The 14,205-nt window shown below is 43.2% G+C and overlaps 1 protein-coding gene across 7 annotated transcripts in view; it reads left to right on the top strand.

The window, feature by feature from the left end:
- Positions 1-14,205, top strand: part of LOC149308955 (leucine-rich repeat-containing protein 4B-like) — a 146,011-nt gene that overhangs the window by 68,198 nt on the left and 63,608 nt on the right. For 2 of the 7 annotated variants that reach the window (XM_089531494.1, XM_089531498.1), the window contains exon 1: positions 12,846-12,999. The exons of 3 other annotated variants lie outside the window; for them this stretch is intronic. The gene's annotated coding sequence lies outside the window, so the exon portion shown is untranslated. Of the gene's footprint in view, positions 1-9,254; positions 9,409-10,106; positions 10,238-12,845; positions 13,000-14,205 lie in introns of those variants that run through there. 2 more of the 7 variants (XM_089531493.1, XM_089531496.1) reach the window with 2 other exon arrangements.

Raw genomic sequence — 14,205 nt, 5'->3', positions numbered from 1 at the left:
TTTGAATTCTAGATGTGAACTGTTAGCTTAAGGATTGGAACAAGTGGCCAGTGGGATAGCATTTGTGGGTGATTCTAGTACAATGCAAGGTGGCCTTGTTCTGTCTTCCATTGCTGGGAGAGGAGGCAGAACCTACTGAAGGTGTGTGTTAACAGACCTACCAGGGAACCGTATAAAACCAGGATTAGTAAACAAGCTACCTTTATAGACCTTGAGTGAAAATCAAGGAGAAAGCTTTCATGGAAGCTTTTTGTTCTTATCTGCTGAGGATATTAGATTGAGCTTGGAAGGTTCCCTTTCTGTACTTTGTGTATGTATGAACTTTCATGTCATCTGTTGATGTATGATGACTCCATGAATTTCATAGGGTTTTCTTAGGCAAGGGAGACTTAGAGGTGATTTGGCATTGCCTTCCTCCAATATAGCTCACAGCACCTGATATTCCTTGGCAGTTTCTCATCCAAGTGCTAACCAAGGCTAATCCTGTTTAGCTTCCAAAATCAGATGGGATCTGGTGCCTCCAGGGAATTTAGGCTCCTTTCTGGACTTCAGTTCCCCAAATTCTCTAGTCACTATAGTCCCTGGCCATGCTGACTGGAAAATTCTGGAGGGTATAGGATGTAAAAAAGTAAATTTTGTAAACTCAGCTGCAGTAGAGCAAGTGGTAAAAGTTTGAACTTTTACATCCGTATATTGAGATGATTTCTTCCCCAGCTGAGCTTATTTTTGGTCTTGGAAACTGGCTGACAGGACAATTGGGAGAGGTGGAGTCATGGCTGTGGGGAAGAGTTAACAGGAACATCCCACTCCAGTTCAAAGTAGTCAGCAAACACTGAGATGGAGACTTGTTTGCTGACATTATTTGTAGATTTGCCTTCAGAGCATGTGAGCTGTGAGTCATTTGGTCCCTGGTTCGACCCTCAGCTCTGTCATCCTCACAAGGTGGTGTTACATCTTTCAACTTCAACCTCTAGCTTGTAATTTAACAATAACAACACTGGTCCACCTTACTGAAATTGTTTGACAGATTATTGAATGAATATATATATGAATTGTTTTGGGCACACTGGAGATAAAGTATCAAAGTTCGTGTTTCAAAACCTAATCAAAGGTGAGCACAGAGAGCATTGACTTGCAATGGGCTACATACAACATTTTTCCATTTAAAAAAATCCATTAAGAATTTTTTCTTAAGAAACTTACAAGTACAGCACACCTCAGTTAACTGAAGCCCCTTTCTATAAAGTATTTTTACACCCCTTGCCCACTTTTCCTTCCTGTCTAGCTGGAGGTTTTTTGAGCATCAGCATTGGGATGATGATGAAGGAGGACTGGAGAAACCCAGATAATACCCATAACAACAACAGCTATTTGGGGAAGATGAGGCTTGTAACTTTAACTAATTGCATTTAAAACTCAAGTTCCTGTGCTATGATTTTGTGAAGGTGTTGACTTAAATTTCAATGCCAGAAATTCCTAGCTCCTATCTAGAACAACAATTCCAAGGATTTCTTGACTGGGAGCCATGTCAGTTGAAAAGACAAGGGACTTGGCTGATACTTCAGACAGGCCTTATGACTTGGTCCAGTGCCATTGAAGGGCACATATGCTAACTACACTGTAGTTTGCTGAAGGGAAGAGTAAACTGGAAAACTCTTCATCCTGACCTAGAGGCAATCATAGGTGTGCATTTTGATGAAGCTAACCCTTTTTCAATAAGGACTTTCAAATAAGGATTTCTCTTTATTTTTCAGCCACACGTTGGCTGATTCACTGACCATATTGGTGTTGAGGATTTGGTAGCTGGTTTAAAAATTGTATGTTGTGATTAGTTTGCCTTCTAAGTCTCTGCCTCAGTTGTCATTTGTAGCTGTTTTAAAAATGAAACAAAACAGATTCTGGGCATGGACAGAATCCCCCAGGATTTTATTTCAAACAAGAGTTAAATATAAGATGTTGCTTTGCTGTTTAGAATTATATCCTTGCTTATTACTATTGCTTAAACATTCTACAAGTGTTCAGACTGGGAATAACTGGTGTGTATGGTGGGGAAATCGGATTTGTGGCAGAAGACGCCTCTATTCTAAACTCCACTGGACTGTTTTAAATTTGTAACATGTATATTTTACTCTTTTCATCAAGTAGTGTATCAAAGCAGTGTATGTTATCCCCTGCCCTGCCTTTATCTTCACAATAATGATGTGTGAGAAGGCTGGACTACATGCAGTCATCCTGTAAACTACATGGATGCATGGGGATTTGAACCTGGATCTCTCAATCACTGGTCCAGCCAATACACCAGTGCTACTCACAGTGATGGTCTGTGGCTGGTACTAGTCTGTGAGCCATTGGCTGCCAGTCCATGGCAAGTTTCCAGGAAAGAAAGAAACAGTTGTATCCAATAGGCAGGAAATGGTACTGGTCCCTGGCACATTGGGAAGGAAAACCTGCCAATCCACCACATGAGGTAGCTTAAGAAAGACTGCATTAGACCACTGTGTCTGAATGCCTGAAGAGAGTCTATACACATCCATTTTGCTCAGTTTAAACATCTGTAAAAAGGCTTTATTTTGAAGAGGGTGCATGTGTTTTATCGGTCTCATTTATCTTACTACAACAAATAGAAACGTGTCCTAAACGCTAGTGAGTTTTTAAAAACCCCTATTCCTCCTTTGTTCTTGTCTGGGTTTGGGAAGAATGAGAATGGCATTTGGATTATAAAGAAAAACAGCACTACATGTTTAGAACTAACCTGAGCTGAGGTGTCATTTGAAGAGGGTACATTTTTAAAGGTCCCCTCTCCAACCAGAAAGGCACCATTTGGATTTCTTCCTCAGAGCCTACTGTAAGGCCAGCCCTACCATAAGTTTGAAGGAGAAAGCTTCTTCAGGGAATAGATGCTGAGCGATGGAGGCAGTGGCCAAAATGTCTCTCAGACATTCCTCATGAACTGGCACCTCCCTCAGCTTGGAAGATGGGGCTTCTGTGATACATAGGCTGTCTTCACCCAACTATGCTTGCTCCTCTCAGGTCCTCAGTGCAGGATGCCATCCTATAGCCAGTGCTGGATCTTTCACCTTCACCTGTCAATCTGCTCAGTTTTTGTACACAGAATGGTGGGGTTGCCATTTTGCCATTCACCCTAGGCATCAAAATGCCTTTGGCTACCTCTGTTCACACCTTCAGTTCCCATAAGGGCTCTTTGACGTCCAATATTGTGGCATTTCCTTATGGGCATGCAGCATTCAGACTACAAAAGGCATTAAACATGTGGGGAGTATTTTTGTTTATAATATAAATGCTCTTCTTCCCTCTCATCCCAAACCCAGAATTTTGTTTAATCCTAGTAAGGAAGAAAATGATCTGGCCAGGGAATGGGAAGTGATAGACAAATGAGTATGAGGTTTTAACCTCAGAAGATTAACCTCTTTCCAGACTTCTCCCCCTTTCTGTCCATCATCTGATGCCATTAGAGACTTGCTAGTTAGGCATTGACTGTGTTGTAATTTTGCATAATTATTTCTGTTGCCCCTTTGTGTTTTACAAAAGATTTTCCCACTGAGCCCACACTGACCTGGAAAATAGAGTGTATGTGCATGTGCAATTTGTATGCTGCCAGCATGCTGTAGTTGCTGTTTTCTCTTGTGACTGAATCCCAGGATCATCCCAAGATACTTTGCTGCCTGAATCAGAGCAGCAAAATTTACGCCTACCCACCCAAGTTGCATAGTACCCAATGGCAGTCCAGTTATTTCAGTACCTAAGGCAGAAATCCAACAAGTACCTTTCCCTATACCTGGCTATACAAATATGATAATAACAAATTAACAGTTTCCTTCATTTTGGAATGGAAGTGGAAGTTACTCTCAAGGCACTTGGAAGAAATAAATCATCAGAACAGATGCCATACCACTAGAGCATTTTCAAGCTATAGAAAAAGAATCCATTCATATTCTAGAAAAATCTGCCAGCAAATATAAAAAAATAAAACAATGGCTCACGAACTGGAAATGCTCAATATACATTCCTGTCTCCAAGAAAAGGGGATGCCAGAGATTGTAGTAACCATCAGACCACTGCACTAATTCCCCATGCAAGCAAAGTGATGGTCAAAGATTTACAACAAAGACTTTTACCATATATTGAGCAAGAAATGCCAGACATGCAAGCTCAGTTCTGAAAGAGAAGAGGCACTAGAGATCATGTAGGGTAGCTAATGGAGTGCACCAACAAATTTCAGAAGAAAATCCGTGTGCTTCATAGATTATAGCAAAATATTAGATTCTTTAGATTGCTCCAAAAGAAATGACAGTAACATAATATTTGATTGTTGTGATGTATAACCTATACTGTGAATAAGAAGCAACTATCAGGATCGAATACAGAAAAAAAGGATGGTTTCCAGTTGGCAAGGGTGTCAGACGAGGGTGCATTTTATCACCATATCTGCTTAATTTATACGCAGAACATTTCATACAGAAAACAAGATTACGCTTGGAGGAAGAAGGTGTGAAAATTGGAGGAAGGAACATCAGTAATTTAAGATAAGCAGATGACACCATATCACTAGTAGAAAATAGCAGAGGCTTGGAATGACTACTGATGAAATTAAGGGAAAAAGTGCAAAAGCAAGGTCGCAACAGTATAGTATAAAAATAAAAATAATGACCACAGAAGATTTACATAACTTAAAAGCAGATGACAAGGATGTCAAGATATTTAAACATTTTCTATATCTTCACTCAGACATTAATCAAAATAGAGACTAAAAGTCAAGAAATCAGAAGAAGAGAAAGATGTCAAAAGAACTAGATATCCCCTCAAGTATAACGTTGCATAATTGAACACCGGAGTCAGAATAATCTGTGCCATATTTCCAGTTTCTCTGTATGAGTGTGAAAGCTGGACAGTGAAGAAAGCTAACTGGAAGAGAATCAATTCATTTGAAATGTGTTGTTAGAGAAGACTTCTACAGATCTGATCCTAACCAACAAGGATGACTTGGTTAATGGGGTGCAAGTGGTGGGATCCTTAGGTGGAAGCGACCATGTTCTCCTGGAGTTTGTTATACAATGGAGAGGAGAAGCCAGGCAGAGTCAGACACGCATCCTAGACTTTAGGAGAGCGGATTTCAGTAAACTTAGAGAAGTACTGAGGGCGATTCCATGGTCAGAAATACTAAAAGATAAAGGAGTTCAGGACGGATGGGACTTTCTCAAAAGGGAGATACTGAAGGCACAATTTCAAACAGTTCCAGTGAGAAAGAAAAACGGGAGGTGTCTCAAGAAACCAGGATGGATGACTAAGGAACTTTCAACCGAGCTAAGTTTGAAACGGAACATGTATAAGAAATGGAAAAAGGGGGAAATCACGAAAAAGGAATTCAAAGAAATAGCAGGCATGTGTAGGGGTAAAGTCAGAAAAGCTAAAGCGCAGAATGAACTCAGGCTTGCTAGAGAGGTTAAGAACAATAAAAAGGGCTTTTTTGGATATGTCCGCAGCAAGAGGAAGAAGAAGGAAACGGTAGGGCCACTGCGTGGAGAAGATGGCAAAATGCTAACAGGAGATAGAGAAAAGGCAGAATTACTCAACACCTTCTTTGCCTCAGTCTTCTCAGAAAAGGCAAAGGGTGCTCAACCTGAGGATAATGGAGCAGAGGACAGAATAGGGGAATTTCAGCACAGAATAAGTAAAGAGATAGTAGAGGAACACCTTGTTAATCTAAATGAATTTAAGTCTCCGGGACCAGATGAACTCCATCCAAGGGTATTAAAAGAACTGGCAAAAGTAATATCGGAGCCATTGGCAATCATATTTGAAAACTCCTGGAGAACAGGAGAGATCCCAGCTGACTGGAGGAGGGCAAACGTTGTCCCCATCATCAAAAAGGGGAAAAAGAGGATCCCAACAATTATCGTCCAGTTAGTCTGACATCAGTTCTAGGAAAGATTCTGGAGCAGATCATTAAACAGAGAGTCTGTGAACATCTAGAAAGCAATGCCATAATCACAAAAAGTCAACATGGGTTTCAGAGAAACAAGTCATGCCAGACAAATCTAATCTCTTTCTTTGACAAAATTACCAGCTTGGTAGATGAAGGGAATGCTGTGGATATAGTATATCTTGATTTCAGTAAGGCCTTTGACAAGGTTTCCCATGACATACTTGCAAACAAGCTTGTAAAATGTGGGCTAGACAACGTAACTGTTAAATGGATCTGTAATTGGTTGACCGGCCGAAGCCAAAGGGTGCTCAACAATGGCTCCTTTTCATCCTGGAGGGAAGTGACCAGTGGGGTCCCACAGGGCTCTGTCCTGGGCCCAGTGCTATTCAACATCTTTATCAATGACCTGGATGACAGAATTGGGAGCATACTTATCAAATTTGCAGATGACACCAAATTAGGGGGAATAGCTAATACCCCAGAGGACAGGATCAAGATTCAAAATGACCTGAATAGACTAGAAAGCTGGGCCAAAGCTAACAAAATGAAATTCAACACAGAGAAATGTAAGGTATTGCACTTAGGACGGAAAAATAAAATGCACAGATATAGGATGGGTGACACCTGGCTGAATGAAACTACGTGTGAAAGGGATCTAGGAGTCCAAGTAGACCACAAGTTGAACATGAGTGAACAGTGTGATGCGGCAGCTAAAAAGGCCAATGCTATTTTAGGCTGCATCAATAGAAGTATAGTGTCTAGATCAAGAGAAGTAATAGTGCCACTGTATTCTGCTTTGGTCAGGCCCCACCTAGAATATTGTGTCCAGTTCTGGGCGCCACAATTCAAAAAGGACATTGAGAAACTGGAGCGTGTCCAAAGGAGGGCGACAAAAATGGTGAAGGGTCTGGAAACCATGCCCTATGAGGAACGACTTAGGGAGCTGGGGATGTTTAGCCTGGAGAAAAGAAGGTTAAGAGGTGATATGATAGCCCTGTTTAAATATTTGAAAGGATGTCATATTGAGGAGGGAGCAAGCTTGTTTTCTGCTGCTCCAGAGAACAGGACCCGGAACAATGGATGCAAGCTCCAGGAAAAGAGATTCCACCTGAACATTAGGAGGAACTTCCTGACAGTAAGGGCTGTTCGGCAATGGAATGCACTTCCTCGGAAGGTGATAGAGTCTCCTTCCTTGGAGGTCTTTAAACAGAGGCTGGATGGCCATCTGTCAGGGATGCTTTGATTTGGATTTCCTGCATGGCAGGGGGTTGGACTGGATGGCCCTAGTGGTCTCTTCCAACTCTACGATTCTATGATTCTATGATTCTAGATACTTGTCTGGCTAAAAAGACTAAATAAATGGGCCTGAGAGCAAATCAAGCCTGAATGCCTACTAAAATTACTAAACTGAGATAATAATTTGATCAAAATTTGGGCACATCATAAGATGATATCACTGATCAGAAAAGATTATAATACTCAATAAAGGAAGCCACAGTCTTGAGTTTGCAAAATCTGAGCAGGGTTGTTGATGACCAGGCTCTTGGATGTTTCTCATTCGTAGGTTTACCATGAGATGAATCCAATGTGACAGCAAATAACAATGTTCTGCCTGTTTATGGCACCCAAAAAACTGCTGCCTCAGGCCATGATCTTATAGAGGGACTTCATAGCATAAAGTGGAGACCAGCATAGCTATGCCGTGAATGCACTATGCCACTTGTGTACTGGATTGACCAACTGCGTAAGCAGTCATATAACTTGCATCATGTTGTTGCATGCTCCCAGAATTCAGCTCACTTAATATATTTTCAGTCAAAGTTTACTACAGTTGATGGAGTTCTGTAGTCCCTTAAAAACACAATCACTTGCACAACATTTGTGCCAGTAGAGTTCCACTTATACAATTGTAATCTGGATAGGATCCTTGTAGAACATTCTAAAAAATACATTGGTGTATGCCACCACCAAGATTCTAGCCTGAGATAACTGTTCGCTGTTAGTTAGTAGGCCCAGCAGGGCTAATATCCACTGTCCTGTGTACTAAAGAGTGACAAAATCTAGTGATAGATTTCAAAGATATAGCTGTATTAGTCTGTAGAATCAATATGTAGAGAGATCCTGTAGCACCTTTGAGACTAACTGAAAGGAAGAAGTTGGCAGCTTGAGCTTTTGTAGACGTCTGAGGAAGTAAACTGAAGTCTACTAAACTCATGTTGCCAACTTCTTTCAGTTAGTCTCACAGGTACTACAATATCTCTCTACGTACTAAATTTAGTGATGTAATGGCAAGTTTGGAAATGCTAGTGCTAATAATGACAGTGTCTATAGCAACACCCCAGGGAGAGTCCAAAAATGCATGCATACATACATACATCTCACTATCTTCAGTATGTATATATAAACATTTATAGCACTTTTAATCAGAACAGGACCACGTTTTTTATAAAGGTGATGAGTTTTACTCAGGACCAAACCATCCACAAATACTTTGGACTACAACAAGCATAGCTCATAACATCCCCCCCGGGTAAATCTATTTCCCCTCCAGCTACTGAGGGGATTACCACTTAACTATAAAACAGTAGAGTTCAGAGTGGGTGACAGAGGATGTGGTAGCTCCTACTAATGATAAAGTCTCTGAGCTGCAACCCTGTGAGCCCTGACTCCATTACACAACTGCACAAGGTTGACAGGAGACATGCTCTTTCCCACCCACCAATGTCACACATTTCCAGAGAATGTTGCATGTTTTTCAATCAACCATTGAAGCTTTTCATTAGACATGTTGCCAGCTTATAGGAATAGTTAATCTCTGAAATGTTGTGATGGAGCAGGGAACAGAATTCTTTGATTCAAACTGTGGAATGAGTGTTGAGATATGGAATGAATTCCACATATCATTCCAGTTTGGTGTAAAGAAGCATAATGACTGTGGTCAGACCTTTGTGCATGCTCTAAGACAAGGGCGGTATTTGAACCCGGATCTCCTATATTTCTATAAATCACTCTGTGTGCTAGACAGGCCCTGTATGTGTCATAACGTTATGCAACTGCTCTTCTGTCTGCTTTAGAGCAACAGCTGCTATTGTAGCTCATTTTATATATTTCTGCATTGCCTCTATCTCAGTCTGAGTTTGTGTGGATACATTAGTCAAAAGATTTGGTTCTTATATACTAGGATGGGAGCAGAGTTTTGGAAAAGCTGTATTTTTGAATTGCAGTGCCAAGGAAATTTCTGAGAGCTTTAGTACAAAAATGTCACATTTCCAAGCTATGAATGACTGCACCTTGTTCACTCCTACTGCAGACACAGCTGTCCAGCATGGTTTTGAATGTGACTGGTTAAACAAACAGAGGACCACTGAAAAAGGAGGTGGACTGCCAGGGAATGCTTTGACCAGGATCCCTTCAAACTTGGCTACTCTGCTTCCATGTAACATGAAGGAAGCAAAATGCTGCAGGTGATTATTTTTTATGGTTTTTAATTTCTATTTCTTTCTTCAAATGTTATTAGAGTGGTTCAGCAACAGGCCTACCAAGGTGTCTCTTAATGTACTCAGAAATATAGAACATAACCCGTGAATTTGTACACTTCTGGAATTCAGGTTGAAGTGCAAGGTGTCACACCTAGAAGTTCTCTGTTTTTAGCCACTGGATTTCATCTGTACTGTATTTTAAACATTACCCAGTTTTGGACATTGTTTGTGTTCATAGGGGAGCTATTTTATTCCTGCTCCTAACCCAGACAGTTTATCTGTCTACCTACCTACTTATTGGAAATTTGTTTCTCTGCTGGTCTCCCTTATTCTCCAAGTGTAGATTCTTATACAGCTAAAACTGCACTATTAATGCACAAGTGTTGTGTGCACACACTTAGAAGAACCTCCTTAATGTTTGCAGAAGTACAAAACAGGGTTGTTGTTTTTTTTTTGGGGGGGGGGATTTTATACCCACAGCCCACCACGATGGAAACTGAGCATGCTCAGTGGACATGGGATGCTCACTGTCTGTTGGGGTAATACCTGAGAAAACTAGGTAGGGGAGGAATGGAATGAATATCCTAAAATAATGTGTATAGCTTTGGTACCCTGAAAGAGAGCCCTCTGTACTGCAACATTTTGTTGCAGGACTGACTTGTGCATTTATTTATTTTTCACAGACTGGTTTGGCAATCATTCTGTCTCCCCAAGGAATTTGGGGCCTTGTTTTATGAAAGGATGAATGCTGAGGATGAATTCTCAGCCTCTTCACCAAACTATAATTCTCAGCATTCTTTGGCAGCTAAAACTGGTATGGAGCATTGATTTTGCCCTTAAATGAGGGAGGACCTTCAACTGGAAAATGGGACTGCTTCAATGAGTTCTGAATGACATAGCATCTATATAAATATTTTGTAGTAGGAAATAATTCATGGAAAAGCTGGATTTTAAACTCTTGGGAACGATGCATGCTCTGCAAGGTTTTTGTTTTTTTAAAAAAACAACAACCTTCACCAAGAAAAGATTTAATATTTTGTGTGTGTGTGAATGTGGTATGACTCCTTGACATTCACGGTACTCTTTCTGTCTCCAAATGTGAATTTCACCCCCCTTTTTGTCAACATAATTTATGGTGCTTGTTAACTTGTGGGGCATGACTGAGTGTAATATTTTGCACACGGGGTGGTAATTATTCTGGATGAATTAATGTGCGATAAGGGTGAGATTGTGTGTGATGGGTTTAAATTATTATTTGCTATATAGAGTCAGAAGAGGGTGGCCAGCAACAAACATTCAGCACCCTTTGTGCATCCCACGAAGTAGGCTCTTGCTTTCCCAAGCTGGTGCCACAATAAATGTGTCAGATTCTCAGCTGCCATAGCCAGGACTCTTTGTTATTTTTGCTAAAACAGACTAAAACAGCTGCTCTTCTCTGGCAGGTGACCAGGGAATGAATGGAACGGTGGTGTGACAAGCTGGGAGTGGGAACAATAGGGAAAGGAAGAGGGAGATGACTAGAGAGAAGAGCGGGAGCTTCTTCTGTGCAGAGCGGAAAAATGGGTTGAAAGGTGGGCAGATCAGCCAGCTAATAAGAAGGAAGGGCAGGGTAAGGGTATGGAGAGGCAGACCAGAGTTTTAATAAGGAGGAATGACAGAGTTGGGGTGCAGTAACACAAACCAGTGGAAGAGACACCTGTGTGTATGGTAGTGATGGGGGGGGGGGGGGAGGAGAATTGGGTAGGTCAGCCTTCTCTATCCTGAAGCCTCCTCAGATGCACCAGACTACAGATCTCATCAATAGAAGTTGAACATCCTTCATGGGGATGATGGGAGTTGTAATATGAGAAACCTAGAAGCATACCTTCCTCCTCCTCAGGCTGGGCAAGGGTATTTAACATACATGAAAGGGTTGAAAGAGCCAGGATGGTCAAGTGCAGTGGTTCCCAAACTTTGGTCCTCCAGATATTTTGGAATTCAGGTCCCCTGTTGGACAAGCTGGCTAAAGCTTCTCGGAAATGAAGTCCAAAGCACCCGGAGGATCAAAGTTTGGGAACCACTGTCCTAGTGGTTTGAGGTTTGGACTATTTGAGGGAGTTTTTTGTGGGTTTTTCAGGCAATGTGGCCATGTTCTAGAAGAGTTTATTCCTGACGTTTTGCCAGCATCTGTGGCTGGCATCTTCAGAGAAGTCAGCTTCTCTGAAGATGCCAGCCACAGATGCTGGTGAAATGTCAGGAATAAACTCTTCTAGAACATGGCCACATATTCCAAAAAACCCACAAAAAACTATGGATGCCGGCCATGAAAGGCTTCAACTTCATATTTGAGGGAGGTTTGGGAACCACTGGCCTAGTGTTTTGAGGGTTGGTGGGAGACCAGGGTTTGAATTCTGGCTTGGCCATGAAAACTGACTAGGTGGCCTTGGGCAAGTCCCATGCTCTCAGCCTCAGGGGAAGGCAATGGCAAAGTGCCTCTGAATAAATCTTGCCCCATGCGACGGCCACCATAAATCTGAAATGACTCAAAGGCACACAACGCACACAAAAAGGGTTGGATGGCGAGGCAGATGGATGGCCTGGTGCCTCCTTGTAGATAGGGACAGATGGGGAATATTGAGGGGAAAGAAGGCAGAGGATGTGCAAACAGGAATGTTGTGCATCATGGATTGGGAGTTGGGGGAGATGGCAGGGTATGGGATCGTGTGTGTGTGTGTGTGTGTGTGTGTGTGTGTGAGAGAGAGAGAGAGAGAGAGAGAGAGAGAGGACTTATGTGGCTGGCTTGAAGTCAGATCATACTCAAGTCTGGGTCTTTTGGGGGATGCATTGGCTGAGTTTGGGCTCCAGCTCACAGCTTGCCCGCCTAAATTAAATGGGCAATAAAAAAAAATCTGCATGCAGGGAAACTTGATGAGCACATGCAGGTCGGTTTCCGCAGGATCAGCTGCATCCACACTAGAGAAATAACCCGGTTTGGCACCGCTGGGCCCCACAACAAACTCCAATCCCCAGAATTCCCATAGCCCTGAGCCAGAAAAGAGTTAAAGCGGTGCCAAACTGGGTTATTTCTCCAGTGTGGATCCAGCAGAGAGATGATAGAGGTGGAGAATATAGAAATGGTGAAAAGCCTGCGGGGGGGGGGGGGAGGAAGAGGAAAGGCAGGAAAGGAAAGGAAGGGGGAAGGCGGAAGGAGAATTGGAGGAGAGCAAGGGAGGAGGTGGGGAAGGCTTGTGGGAAGGGAGGCAGGCCAAGGAAAGAGAAGCCCACCCCCCTTGCCCCCTCCCCATCTTCCCTCCCCCGGAGGATGCGCTGTGCTTCCGTCCCCATCTCTTCTCCCCTCCTCCTCCTCCTCCTCCTCCTCCTCCTCCTCTTCCAGCCCTCCTTCCTCCATCCCTGGATCTCTTGCATGCCGAGCCCCTTCCACTTGGCGGGAGGGGGGCGGCCAAGTCTGATTCATCGCCCCCCTCCCCTTCTCTCTTTCCCCTTTGCGGTGAAAGAGACGGAGAAGGGGGGAAAGAGAGAGAGAGAGAGAGAAGCGCGACAGCCGTGGCGAAGGAGGCAAGGCGAAGGGAGGAGATGGTGAGCGGTTGCCATGGGGATGCGGCGCGGGTGGGAGGAAAAGGGGACCAGGGATGAAGGAATGGATGGACCAGGGATGGAGGGGATCATGCGCTATAGGACCAAGGAGGGAAGAATCGGTGCCTTTGCCGGCCACCTTCGCTGTTTGCCTCTTCTGGCTCTGGCCAAACCTTCCACACCCCCACCCCAGCCCTCAGCCCAAATTGGAGGGTTTAGCCCTTGCTTCTGCTTCTGGATCATGTTCCTCTCCTACCATTATCCCTTGAACTCTGTAGCCACACTGGGGGATACCTGCAGCTCCTTCCGCTTGAACCTCCCATATTTTGCCTGCCTTCCTTCCTTCCTTCCTTCCTTCCTTCCCTATCCTCCAGCCTCTTTGCTCTTCGCCACCAAGCAGCTTCTCCCCGCACCCCCCCTACACACACTTGAGGCCTAGCTGCCTCTCAGCACCTTACCCCATTCTAACATACTCGTTTTTCCAAACCTTTCATCGGGTCTGTGGTTCTGTGTCGTTCTCCCCTCCCCATTGTGCATCGTCCTTTCATTTCAGGTGTGCGACTGCTTGGTATCGTTTTCACCCTCCTAGATGAAAACGCTGATTTTTTGATACAGAATGCAGCTCAGATAAGCAAACCGAGCCCTACTCAGTGTGGAAATGCAAGTTGCTTCTCACCCTCCTAGATGACCAGTCCCTTTGACTCCAGGGATTGGAGTGAGGTGTACATTTCCTTACTGAGCCCCAAGAGTCCAAGATATGTGCCACTCTGTAAAATCAGTATGGGCAAAGCTCTTGTAGCATCAATCTCAAAGGTCCTATGAGATCTCTTTCCAAAAAAAGAAAAAAAAAGGCAGTGGACGTGTTTTTGTCACAGTGAGCTCTTGGTTGGTTGTCATATTTGGCCTTGGTATGGAAAGAGATCTCATAGGACCTTTGAGACTGGTGCTACAAGATCTCTTTCCACACTGATTTTACAGACTAGCACAGTTATCTCTTGGACTGTTGGGGCTCAGTAAGCAAATGTACACCTCACTCCAATCCCTGGAGTCAAAGGGACTGGTCATCTAGGAGGGTGAGAAGCAACTTGCATTTCCACACTGAGTAGGGATCGGTTTGCTTATCTGAGCTGCATTCTGTAGTATAGACTGTATCAAAAATCAGTGGTTTCTGTGACACACTAAAGAGTAAGATATTTATCATGTCATGAT

Source organism: Sceloporus occidentalis, unplaced genomic scaffold (genome assembly GCF_023333645.1).
Source record: "Sceloporus occidentalis isolate IW3139 unplaced genomic scaffold, rSceOcc1.0.p SCAF_7, whole genome shotgun sequence".
NCBI lineage: Eukaryota > Metazoa > Chordata > Lepidosauria > Squamata > Phrynosomatidae > Sceloporus > Sceloporus occidentalis.
The sequence above is the reverse complement of the archived record's forward strand: the minus strand, read 5'-3'. Positions and strand labels throughout refer to the sequence as shown.